The 12,392-nt window shown below is 38.6% G+C and overlaps 1 pseudogene; it reads right to left on the reverse strand.

Moving 5' to 3' along the window:
* Positions 1 to 6,626: 6,626 nt before the first annotated feature.
* On the reverse strand, positions 6,627 to 7,550 carry LOC128484193 (olfactory receptor 13-like; annotated as a pseudogene).
* Positions 7,551 to 12,392: the final 4,842 nt, after the last annotated feature.

Here is a 12,392-nt window from a genome sequence, read left to right on the forward strand (position 1 = left end):
CGCTGGTCATGCCCGAAGCCTTCCTCCACGCTGCCGGACCAAGCGCCACAAGAGGGAGACCTGGCATGCAGTGGGCATAGGCGTAACTGCAGCAGAGATAAGTATTGTTTGTGACATCATCTCTGCCTTGCTACTTTGTCAAGTTGCCTGGGAAAGCCCACAAATAAACAGAATTGTGTGTTTTTTTTTTTTTTATAAATCTATGCTGCTCAAGGTCTAAGCATCCCAGTACTGGTGATTAACAACAGTGTATTCTTTGTTAAGTAAATAATATGCCCAATGTGCATGACATTATTTTATTGCAATTATAATAAAGTATAGTTTTGTTTAAAGCTTTATTACCTCTAATACTTTCAGATTTATGGGCACTTCCAGTGACTTCCTCTCTCTCGATTGTAGGATCAGGGAGAGGATGTCACTGGAACAAAGACAAACTGAAAAATTTGTCAGAATCATTTTTTGCCCATTTCTAACGTATATCCTACATTGTGGTTCTGGGGTCATATATGAGTTGAAAATATTTTTTCATAGATTTATGTTGATCAAAAAGCGACACGGAAAAAATTATCATTTCATAGATATTGATCTAAAATTAGATTTTGTTCACCTTACTATCAAAATTCCTTCAGAATCGTTGTTTTTTTTATACATTCCTTTAAATGTATCCTTTAAATGCCATCAGATCGGCCCCATCCGGCCCATTTTTCCTGCTGTAGAAACTCAAACCTTATTCAGTCTCGTCTTAGATTCAGGAGCCATGTGCCTATCCCATACATGTTTAAGTTCCCTTATTGTATTAATCTTTACCACCTCTGCTGAGAAGCTGTGCTAGTTATCTACTACCCTCTTAACAGAACAAATAAAACATTTAAAAAAAAAAATCTAAAGAAAAGCAATGTCCGGTAAAATAAAGATGAGAGAAAAAAAAAAACACTACTCACGTTGTTTCAATGTATCAACTTGTTTGCATACATAGTCATGTGAATCAGGTCCCAGCTCAGCAGGTGCACATACTGGAGACTTCCAACTCTCCCAAATAATCCATATCCGTTACATGGATGTAAGAATACGGATGGGGGATAACCTGGAACATGATAGTTCTAATTGTTCTACTTGTAAAATACTTCTAAATGCTATTTGCTAATTGTCTATACTATGAACTATCAAGGCCTTATCTTATTGCATTATGATAAACAACAGAGAGTCTGTGTCTCCTATAGGAGGATCATTTAATTAGTGAGCATGGAGGATTAGGTGCTTAACACGGGCACGGTAAGCTCTTTTACACAGGAGTCAAGGAGCAGGATGCAAAAATGTGTTATGAGTTTATGGGAACTAAAAGGATGGAGACCTAGAGGGATACTTATTTCAATTATTGTAATATGACTATATTATGCTGGATCCAGTGGAGCAGAGTAGGTCAGATACAGGGGACAAGACTGGAAAGGGCTGGAGCCACAAAGGCCAGACAGGCCAGGTCAGCAACAGGACAGCACGGGCATTATCCAGAAGACTCGGAGCAGGTCAAAGAAGCCGGGTGGGAAACAGGAGAACACGATAACAAGCCAAATCAGAAGACAAGGAGCAAGGTCAAACAAGCTGGGTGGGAAACACGATAACAAGCCAAATCAGAAGACAAGGAGCAAGGTCAAACAAGCCGGGTCTGAACGGGTTAATGAGTTCGAAATAGAGAAGCAGCACAAAGCACAACCGATAATGAAAAATAATAATGATAAATAGTGAAAGTCCTGCGTTAAAATAGGCTGTAGGAGCCAAGAACGGCACCGGCAGTCAGGCAGGGTCATGCGAGGTCACACGTGCACATAACTCCTGTACGTGAGTAGACAGGACGTCACGTGACCACTCATTCCCAGGCGGGAGTGAGTGTGGTCATCCCTCTGGTCGACGAGAAGGCTGAGTGTTGCTCTATAAACTACTATAATTTCTAGTCTTAATAATGAATTACACATTAGCACAGAAGACAAACTGGCTTGGGTGGCCAAGAGACATAAGCACCTGTACCCTATATTATCTTCAGTTATTAATTATTCTACTTTACATTGAGGAAACATAAATTATTCGTGGGCAAGCGGTCCATATGTAGACATCTGGATCAAGTGATTGGTTCCCATGCAGCATTAGGAAAATGTGGGGAGCTTGGAGATACCTACGCCTGTTTTTGCCAACAATTCTTTGTAGAGCAAACCCGTTGTGAAAAGATAGTACCTGGAGCATAAATCCAATCACTGTGCGCAACAAACAGTAAGCGCGTCACACTCTGTTCCTAGTTATTTTGCTTTGGGGAAAAAAAATTCTAACATTTCAATGCGATTGAATTAATTATTTCTGCAGAATCCTCCACAAGTTAGAAAGTGCATGTGTTCCGTGTGATCTAAATGAAGATCTTGTATCACTGAATGGGAGCCTTTAAATACATTTTACAGTATTGGGAATTAAAAATTCATCTACTCCTGGGACTGGAATGTTAAAAAAAAAAAAAAGAGACACGCATTGAGCAGTCCTGGTGGGAAATCAGACTCGACTGCAATTATTTATTTGCAGCTAACAGACTCACTACAATTGATCTTTGGACATTAGTCCTGATAACGGTCCTCTATGCATATTGTTGAATTAATAAAGAGGAATACACCAGCAAAAGTAACATATTAATTCACTCCAGCCAGGGGCGTAACTAGAAAATTGCCCCGGGGCCCGCCAACAGCTGGTCTGTGCCATCATTGCCCCCAAACAACTTGTTTGTGCCTTCTTTGCCCCTTGCCCCCCTCCAACATGCACTCTGGCACACTCTATCTCACTCCACTCACTCACACACACAAACACCTACGCATACCTACACACAATTATACACTCATGCTCACATAGACACACAATTACATTATTATATGTTTATATGAACCAAACATTTTGAGCTATGTCCAAGAGTTGGTATCGCTGCGGGGGATCTGGATCTTAGTCTCATAGTCAGACCTATTTGAGGTCTGATTGTAAGACGACCCCGATTATAAGACAAGGGGTATTTTTCGGAGCATTTGCTCTGAAAAAAACCTCGTCTTATAATCGGGCTGTTACGTTTGCATAGGCGTGGAAACCAGGATGCAGGATACAAATGGATCAGTCTCTTAATGGTCAGATAATCCGGGTCAGGAGCAGAGAGGTTAACGAGGTCAGGAATCAAGCCGAGGTCGGTACCGGGTAGAAGGCAGAGAATGGTCAAACAATCCGGGTTAGGAGCAGAGAGGTTAACGAGGTCAGGAATGAAGCCGAGGTCAGTATCAGGAATCAACATGAATACACAGGTACGCACCAGGTAAGTAATACAGCTGGTTGTAAAAACAACTAAGCACTGAACAGGCATCAGTGCTCTGTTTTGAAACTAGCCGCCCTTCTAGATCCCGCACCCGACCGTGACGATGTCCAATGGACGTTGATTCTCCTCCTCAGGGGTATGGGATCGGAAGGGGGGCGTGTCCAGTATTGCCGTGGGTGTCCATCACTGGGCGGCGGTTCGTTCTTGTGAACCGCCGTGTATGAGGACACCGTGTTACCGGATCGTCCCGGGAGGGGTAAGTATCGAGTACCCGCCACTCAGGGGTACTCTGGAGATGCACTCCGCACCGGAGCGCGACGCCACGAGCACCTGGGCGACGCGTCCCGGACGGGACCGTGACGCAACGGGTACTTCGGGCGACGCGCTCCGTACGGGAGCGTGGCGCTGTGGGTCCGTACTCCGGCCGGGATCGTGACACGGGCAAATACGGTAATACAGCAACAACCTATCAGGGACTGCTTTTGTGTCACATGACAAGTTAAGCATTCCCAAGATTAAAGTATTGGGGTATTAAAAAATGAGCAATGCTGTTCCTAATGCTGCCTGTAGATGTAAAAGTGCTCAGTTCAGCAGATTAGGTGGAACAGCACATCTACTAATTAGATTCCATTTTGAATTTATTTATAAAGTGCCTATATATTCCATAGCGCTGTTCCAACAATGGGGGAAAACTCAACAATAACGTTAACAAAAACTGGCAATATATAAAATTCACACATGTTAAGGCATACTAGGCATACTAGGACCCTGCTCCTGGGAGCTTACAATCTATTAGAGGTTGAAGGGAATGAGATAGAAGTTGAAGGTCCCTTCTTGTACAAGTGATCACAAGTGGAGTTTTGCAGAGCACGTCATAGGTTATGACATTTTATTTCTCAGTTTGCTTGGGTTCGGAAGAGAGATATTTTGGTTAATGCCAGAAACTGTAGCATGAAGACCCTAGCAGAAGGAGAGTCCTGGTGATGACCTCCAATGGATGCAGGCAATAAATACATGCGCAGTAAAAGCAGAAGATAACACGCAGAGCCAATGGATTGGATTCAGTGTTGGATTGTAATTGACTGCTAATTCTTGCATAGATTTGAACTGAAAAAAACAGGTAGAAAAGGGTAAAGCATTTTATTAAATCTGGATCAGCGTAGCTCTTGTCATTTCATTGTTTCGATTGCAATCCATAGGATGATTGGTGTTCGGTTACTCGCGATCAACCTATTTCCATGGAAATTTACCCATTACGAGGTAACAGAAGACCAATTTTCAGATGGACTTCAATTTAAAAAAAGATAAAAACCCAAACAATAAAATTATGAAATCTAGGCTAGAAAATTGAATTCGATTTCCACAGCACTTATGAAATTCAAAAAATGCAATTTTAAGCCTGAAAAATTAGGATTTTGGCAATTTGGAAAAAACGTCATGTTTTTACAAGAGTATGATATTGTACGACACCAATTGCCAATAGTTAAAACAATTTGTTGTTATTCTTCATTCAACTGCTAACAAGATCCTAATGGAACATATATCTGGAGACGGGGCTATAATTACACAGTAATAATTTCCCTAATAATAATGTTCGCTGCTGCTAAACAACTTATTTTTGAAGGACCGCTGAGCATCTGAGCGCTGTGTTTTCCGAAAGTACTCCTTGTTGTAAATTAGCGCTTTGGGAATTTTTATTCTAGAATGGAAAAAAAACGAGTGATGTCATTATCAAATTCTCTAATTAACTGTTAAATAACAAAATTCACATTTTAAGTGGAAACATTTATTAAATATGTGCTGACTTTTGCCATAATTAATTTTCAGTCATTGATTAGAAGTGAATGTACTGTTTTTTTTTATGGAAGAATAAATAATAAAATAAACAAAAAAAATATTTGATATATAAAAATGTTACTTGCATTGTGGTAATGAATTAATGAATGAATAATTAATTTAGTCCACGTTGTTATTTTAGACTCATGGTCATTTTTCTTTAGAATGATAATAACATTTAACTTTATCTGAAAAGGGGAAATAAAAGGATAATTGATGACCTTTTCTAAACTGATAATAGAACATTAGTTTATGACAAAGGATATATTGTTTTCTCTATGAAATGTCTACTTATATATATATAGGAAAAAAGTTTTATGTTGTTTTTTTTAATAGAACAGCTGTTGTATTATAGATCATGACATTTTTATAAGACGGCATAATGTAATTCATCGAGATTTCTAAAACACAATCTTCTCTAGCTTTAGCAGGGTGATGTACACGTGTGTGAATTATGGGCATGTCAAAAACTTTGGGGTAGGGAATGCACAAGCAACCTATACCCTAAACGGTAGTGAATTAGGGGTCACGACAAATGAGAAGGATTTGGGAATTGTTATAGAAACAAACTAGGCCTCAATGTGCGATGTCAGTCTGCGGTTGCTAAGGCCAGTAAGGTATCGTCGTGTATAAAAAGGGGCATCAATTCGCGGAATAAAGATATAATTTTGCCTCTGTATAAATCAATGGTAAGACCGCACCTTGAATATGCTGTGCAATTTTGGGCACCTTTTCTAAAGAAGGATATCATAGCACTAGAAAGGGTGCAGAGACGGCTACAAAATTAATAAAAGGAATGGAGCACTATAGTTATGAAGAAAGGTTAACTAATTTAAATCTGTTTAGTTTAGAAAAACGTCGCCTCAGAGGGGATATGATAGCGTTATATAAATATATTCGGGGCCGATACAAACCATTGTGTGGAAATCTGTTCATAAACAGGACTATGCATAGGACGCGGGGTCAGGCGTTTAGACTGGAAGAAAGGAGATTTAGGCTAAAGCAGAGGAAAGGGTTTTTTACAGTAAGGGCAATAAGGATGTGGAATTCTCTGCCTGCAGAGGTAGTTTTATCAGAGTCTGTACAGACGTTTAAACTGCAACCGGATACCTGGAAAAACATAATGTTCGGGGATATAATCTGTAATTATGGGGAAACAGCTTATTGATCCAAGGAGAAATCTGACTGCCATTTTGGGGTCAAGAAGGAATTTTTTCCCTGGTTAGCGCAAAATTGGAAAGAGTGAAACTGGGGGTTTTTTGCCTTCTTTTGGATCAACAGCAACAAATTAACCGATATAGGAAAGGCTGAACTTGATGGACGCATGTCTTTTTTCAGCCTATATATAACTATGTAACTATGTAACTATAAGATCGTATTTACACATCTTAAAGCAGGTAAAAGTGCATAATCGCTACACAACTACAATAGTCACACATTTCTCTTTGTAGAGAAGACAAAATCATGACACATTGAATACTTTCATGACTGCGCATTTAACTTCATTATTTCTCAAACTGTAAATCAAAGGGTTTAACATGGGAGTCACAATAACATAAAAGACTGTGATGTACTTGTGTTTTTTTGAAATATGTTTTGTTGGCCCCAGGTACAGAGACATACTGGTCCCATAAAACATTAATACTACAGTCAGGTGCGAAGCGCATGTTGAAAAAGCTTTAGTCCTTCCATTTGCAGAATGGATTTTCAATATGGACGCTATGATACACGTGTAGGAAACTAAAATAAAAGCAAAAGGGACTAAAAGTGTAAAGAAACTTCCGAAAATGATTTTGGCTTCATCAAACGAAGTGTCTCCACAAACCAGTTTCATTAAAGCTATAACTTCACAAATAAAATGATCAATTTGGTTTCCTTTACAAAACGAAGGTAGGCTTGACACTGTAGAAAGGATAGAACAAGTAAAGCTCCCCAGCCATACAATGACGGAGATATTTTTACATATCCTCCAGCTCATAATAACCATATAACGCAAGGGGAAGCAGATCGCTACGAAACGATCGTACGCCATCACCGCCAGCAGGATACATTCCGTTTGTCCTAGGAATAGACTTATATTCATTTGTGCGATGCACCCAATGTATGATATTCTTCCTCCCATTGTAGAAATCAGGTCAAGTAACAGTTTGGGGACAGTGCTTGTTGAATAGAATAAATCCAGAAAGGATAGGTGGCAGAGAAAATAGTACATAGGCGTGTGCATACGAGGATTGGCTATAACTGCGCATATTAACACAATATTCCCAAAAATGGTCAGTAAGTACATGAACAAAAACAAAACAAAAAGCAGAATTCGAGTCCTCCGGTCCTGGGAAAGTCCAATTAAAATAAATTATTTTACCACAGTTTGGTTCTCGTTCTCCATTTTCCTGAATTATGTATTGGAACTTATCACTATAACAAGAAAATAGGAAATGTGAATACCAAAAAAAAAATTATTTGTAGGATTAGATGAGATATCATTGGACTAGGATTACGAAAAATAATCCAACCATAATCATGAGGCAAGGCATGTTATGTTTTTCAGATAATTGTGGGAATAAAATAGGAATCGAAAATATTGATCCAATAGATCTCATTATCTTAAAATAGGTAGAAAATAATCAGTGCTCAACTACATGGCACAAGGAAAATAACAGTATTATGGAGTGACAGGATGGTTGGGTACCATTTTCTTTTTAATGAGACAGGTTCCCGGGGAAGTAATTAAAACATCAGCTGTGGAGAGATACGTAAGGGGGTTATTCAGGCGACGTTGTTATAAATGGGATAGGGGATACAGTAAGTAGTATTGCGGTATCAGTTACTTAGTTACTTTGGAAGCCCAACCATTAAATGCTAAGTTAGAACTCACCTCCTGTTGGATGCTTTGGTTGAATAACATTCCTAAAGCTTGATGTTTGTTTCATGTAAATGTCGGTGGGTTTGGCTTGGACTTTTGTTAAATATGGTTACATTTTACATCATAGCTGCTGCACAGTCATACGTTTTTGACCTTAGTATTAATAAGACCTGATCAAGGCACTAATCGATAACCTCGGTCTGAGCCGTTGGGTTCAAGCGCGAGTGAGACAACATTTAGGTTCAAACAAAGGTGGTCAGAGGAAAAAGGCTACAAGGTCGAGTACTAATAGAGGAGTAGAGTAAACATATAAGAATTTGAAATGAATTCACTGGAACTGCCAAGGCAACCCAACTCTGCGTTCACTGAATGGTCAGATTAAATATTACTGCTGATATTCTACTCAGAACCTGAAAGCAAGAGAACCAAAGGAAATTGTGGATTAGGAATCAGGCACATGAGAATCCCGGGCAGATGAGACATGTGGTGAATACAATTATAGGAAAATTTTGGCTTTGTGACACTGGACCGGTCCGTCCAGGAATAAATGTGAAAAGGTTCTTCACTCAATGGGGCCTTTCTGATGCGATCAACTCATAATTAGTGCAGGTAACAGAAAATTAACATTTAGTCAGACCCATTGGGTCCATCTAGTCTGCCCACTTTTCCTGCTCTAAAGACCCAAACCTTGATCGGTTCTTAGTCTTGACCGCTTAGGAGGCAGAAAGTTGTAAGTATAAATTGTTAAGAATTCCCAACACAAACCACCTTATCATTTAAGTACAGGATCTATACAACAACCCCATTTATATGCATTTATAGACAGAGAACATACTCCTACTACACACAAACTACTCACATACTATACTAATACTACTCACACAATATATACATACTACACACATACTACTCACATGCTACACACATACTACACACATACTAGACACATACTACTCACATACTATACTAATACTACTCACATAATATATACATACTGAACACATACTACTCACATGCTACTCACATGCTACACACATACTAGACACATACTACTCACATACTACACTAATACTACTCACATACGACACACATATTACTCACATACTACACACATACTACTCACATACTACACACATACTACACTAATACTACACACACTACACACATACTACACACATACTACTCACAAACTACACACATACTACACACATACTACACACATACTGCACTAATACTACACACATACTACATATTGCGACAGACAGAAAAAGGAGACACAAAATAAAATACATAGACAAAAGCTAGAGGGACAGAGGGACCCATGAAACATAGTGTTGTTTACACGTGACATGACAGTGATATCTAAATATTTTTACTAACATGGCAAGATATGTCTATACTAAGAGAGCTCGCCGTATTTAGATCAATGCATGGAAATAAGAAGTTAGTCACATGAATGAAACACAATTTGCAATATGCATTGTAGAAATACAGTTACTTCTAGGTTGCAGAAAAATGCCACAGAGATTGAAAAAAAAAAATCAATGTTTCCTATTAGGAAGACTAATTTATTATTGCATTTTCCAAATACATTTAGATAAAAAAAATTGCTAAAAGTATTTGATATCTTTTGTTAAATATTAATCTGTAAACATTTCATAAAAGTCTCCCTAGGTACCTTTTAGTTTAACCCATTCTGTGTTTTTATATATTCTTCATCTAACGTGCTGATATGGTCCGTTCTCGGCGTAATGATCACCAAGGTAAACAAAATAAGAACATGCAAACGGTTTACACTAATGAAGGCACGTAAAGAGATGCTTAAATATGCTGAAATGCATTATATCTCTGTTAATTCTATATGCTCCTAGTGCATTTACTTCTTGGAGTAGGGTTTAGCAATAATATCATTGTTTCCCTGCTGCTTGACCAGCTGTAGTGTCCATGCATGGAAATAATGAGCTACCAACATGGAAAAAAATAAATAACCTAGACATAAAAAATCCTTTATTTATATTTTTTGGTATTTGATATTTAGTTTGGTAAATGTAATACTAAGACAATATCAAAAATTAAATCTCCAAATAGGACAGACGCTGAAAAGTTTTGCTTGCAATTGTGGCATAAATAATAATAATAATAAAAGTATAATAGATATTCATAATTTAACAATTAATAAAATAAAAATACATTTTTAATATTAACATGTTTTTGCTGGATTTTTTTATGTTTTAGGTTTTTAAACTTCGATAATATCAGTCAGCTAATACAATAACACAATCTCTAAAAGGGATGAACTATGTAATACAAGTTTTAATGTAGTTTTAACAATGTTATTTTGATCCTAATAAAAAAAACATTCCATTTATTTGTTTTCTAAGACCTATTTTAGAATAATCAATATATATGTGATTTCTTTGCGAGCATTGTTGTGTACATACCCAATCCTTTTTGTTGGCTAAATCACTAAAAATATAAAATGGAATAATAACAAATAAAAATGAAAAAAAATAAAAATAATGACCTTTGAATTCATTCTTCTCGTCAAGCTCAGTCGAGATTTTCTGCCAAAGGATGGTGCCTTATATACACTTTTTGCTGGGTTACGTCACTTCTGAGATTAATCCAATAAACAGCCCTATGGAAAGGCCTTAGTCTCAGAGAGATATTTTTCTAGTCCCACATGGAATTATACAGTTATGCATACACCTATTTTTCTCGGAAAAAATATATTTGTAGCTAATATTTTTTGCTTGGTTTTACAAAATATTATTCACATTTTAAAGATTAATGTATCGCAGGAGGAAAAATATATATTTCCTGTTATCATGAACTATTGAGCACATTTATACTTACATTTATATTTAATATATTGTGAATTTTTTAAAAAAAAACAACTTCATGTTAAACAAGGTTGAAGTGAATGCATAGTCCCAGTCATGTTTTCTTATGTTTCTCTGGTACCTGGACCCTACTTGTTAATGGTACTCTGATTTCTGGTGTCCTGACATGGCTTGTTCTTGTGCCGCTGTCACCTTGAGTTCTGCTCCATATCTGCCTAAGGGTTCCTGTTTTGCATGTGAACGTTACAGTACCAAAGGGTGATATACGTGGATCACACTTCTACCTAAGCCGTACCAGGACTTTGCGGATGTGTTCGACAAGAAAGAGGCGAGGAAGCTGCCCCCGCATAGACCTTATGACTGTCCTATAGACCTGCTTCCTGGAACCATGCCACTCAGATTCCGGAGACCAAGGCCAAGGTCTCCTACATTGTGGAGAACCTCAAGCTTTTATTAGCCGATTTTCTTTGTTCTGAAGAAGAATTGCACCCATGTATAGACTACAAAGGACTACATAGAATCACCAGAAGCAACTCATATGCTATACATGTCATTCCGAACTTTTCTGTTAATCGTAGTTTAGCTGGACTATACCGTCATCTAGTCGACAGATTTACCTACTCACCGCAGAAAAGTCTGCTGTGTTCAAGCACGTCTCCGACAACATGGGCTATATGCCAAGCTTGAGAAGTGTGCCTTTGAGGTACGTAAGGTGACCTTTTTGTGAAACATCATAACCCTGGAGGGGTTCCAAGAGATAAGGATCTTATCTTTGAGAAATTTTGGTGGCCAAACTGGGAAAGGGACACTATGGCATTTGTTCTGTCTTGTGCCAGGTGCGCTGCTAACAAGCTGGCTTACTCCAACCTCTTCTTGTACCTCTATCCTTTGGACTTCATTGTCCAAATCTAAGGGGTATACGGTGATGCTTGTAGTGGTAGACCAATTCTCCAAGATGGGTCACTTAGTACCCTTGAAGAAACTACCCGATCTCACTACTTTGGCTGATGTTCTTATTCGGGAGGTGGTTCGTCTCCACGAGTTGCCTACTGAAATCATATCAGATATCAGAGAACACAGTTTACAGCACTATGTTGGTGTGAATTCACTAAGACCTTGGGTATAACGCTCGGCTTCTCATCTGCCTACTATCCTCAAACCAATGGAATAATAGAATGAGCCAAACAACACCTTGGCCTGTCGCTCCGCCACAAGAGTTAAACGTCTTTAACTCCTGACAGCTGAACCTACAGATTTCCGCTACCGTTATCTACGCAGCATCGCAGGGGTTAACAGGAGCAGAAATCCGTAGGTTCGTGTTCGTTTTCATGTTCGCCCGCATACGAATGCACAAGTCTAAAAAAGACCTCACTCTACATGGATGATGTGACCATGTTCTGTTCACCAGTCAGTGAAAGTGCTCATCAAGACAAGCGATATATACATACCTGGAAACTTGGGGGCTCCGGCTACACGGAGCCTTCCCTTATGGAACGAGGCCAGGACGGGCCATTGACCTCAG

Source organism: Spea bombifrons, chromosome 3, assembly GCF_027358695.1.
Source record: "Spea bombifrons isolate aSpeBom1 chromosome 3, aSpeBom1.2.pri, whole genome shotgun sequence".
NCBI classification, from domain to species: Eukaryota; Metazoa; Chordata; class Amphibia; order Anura; family Pelobatidae; genus Spea; species Spea bombifrons.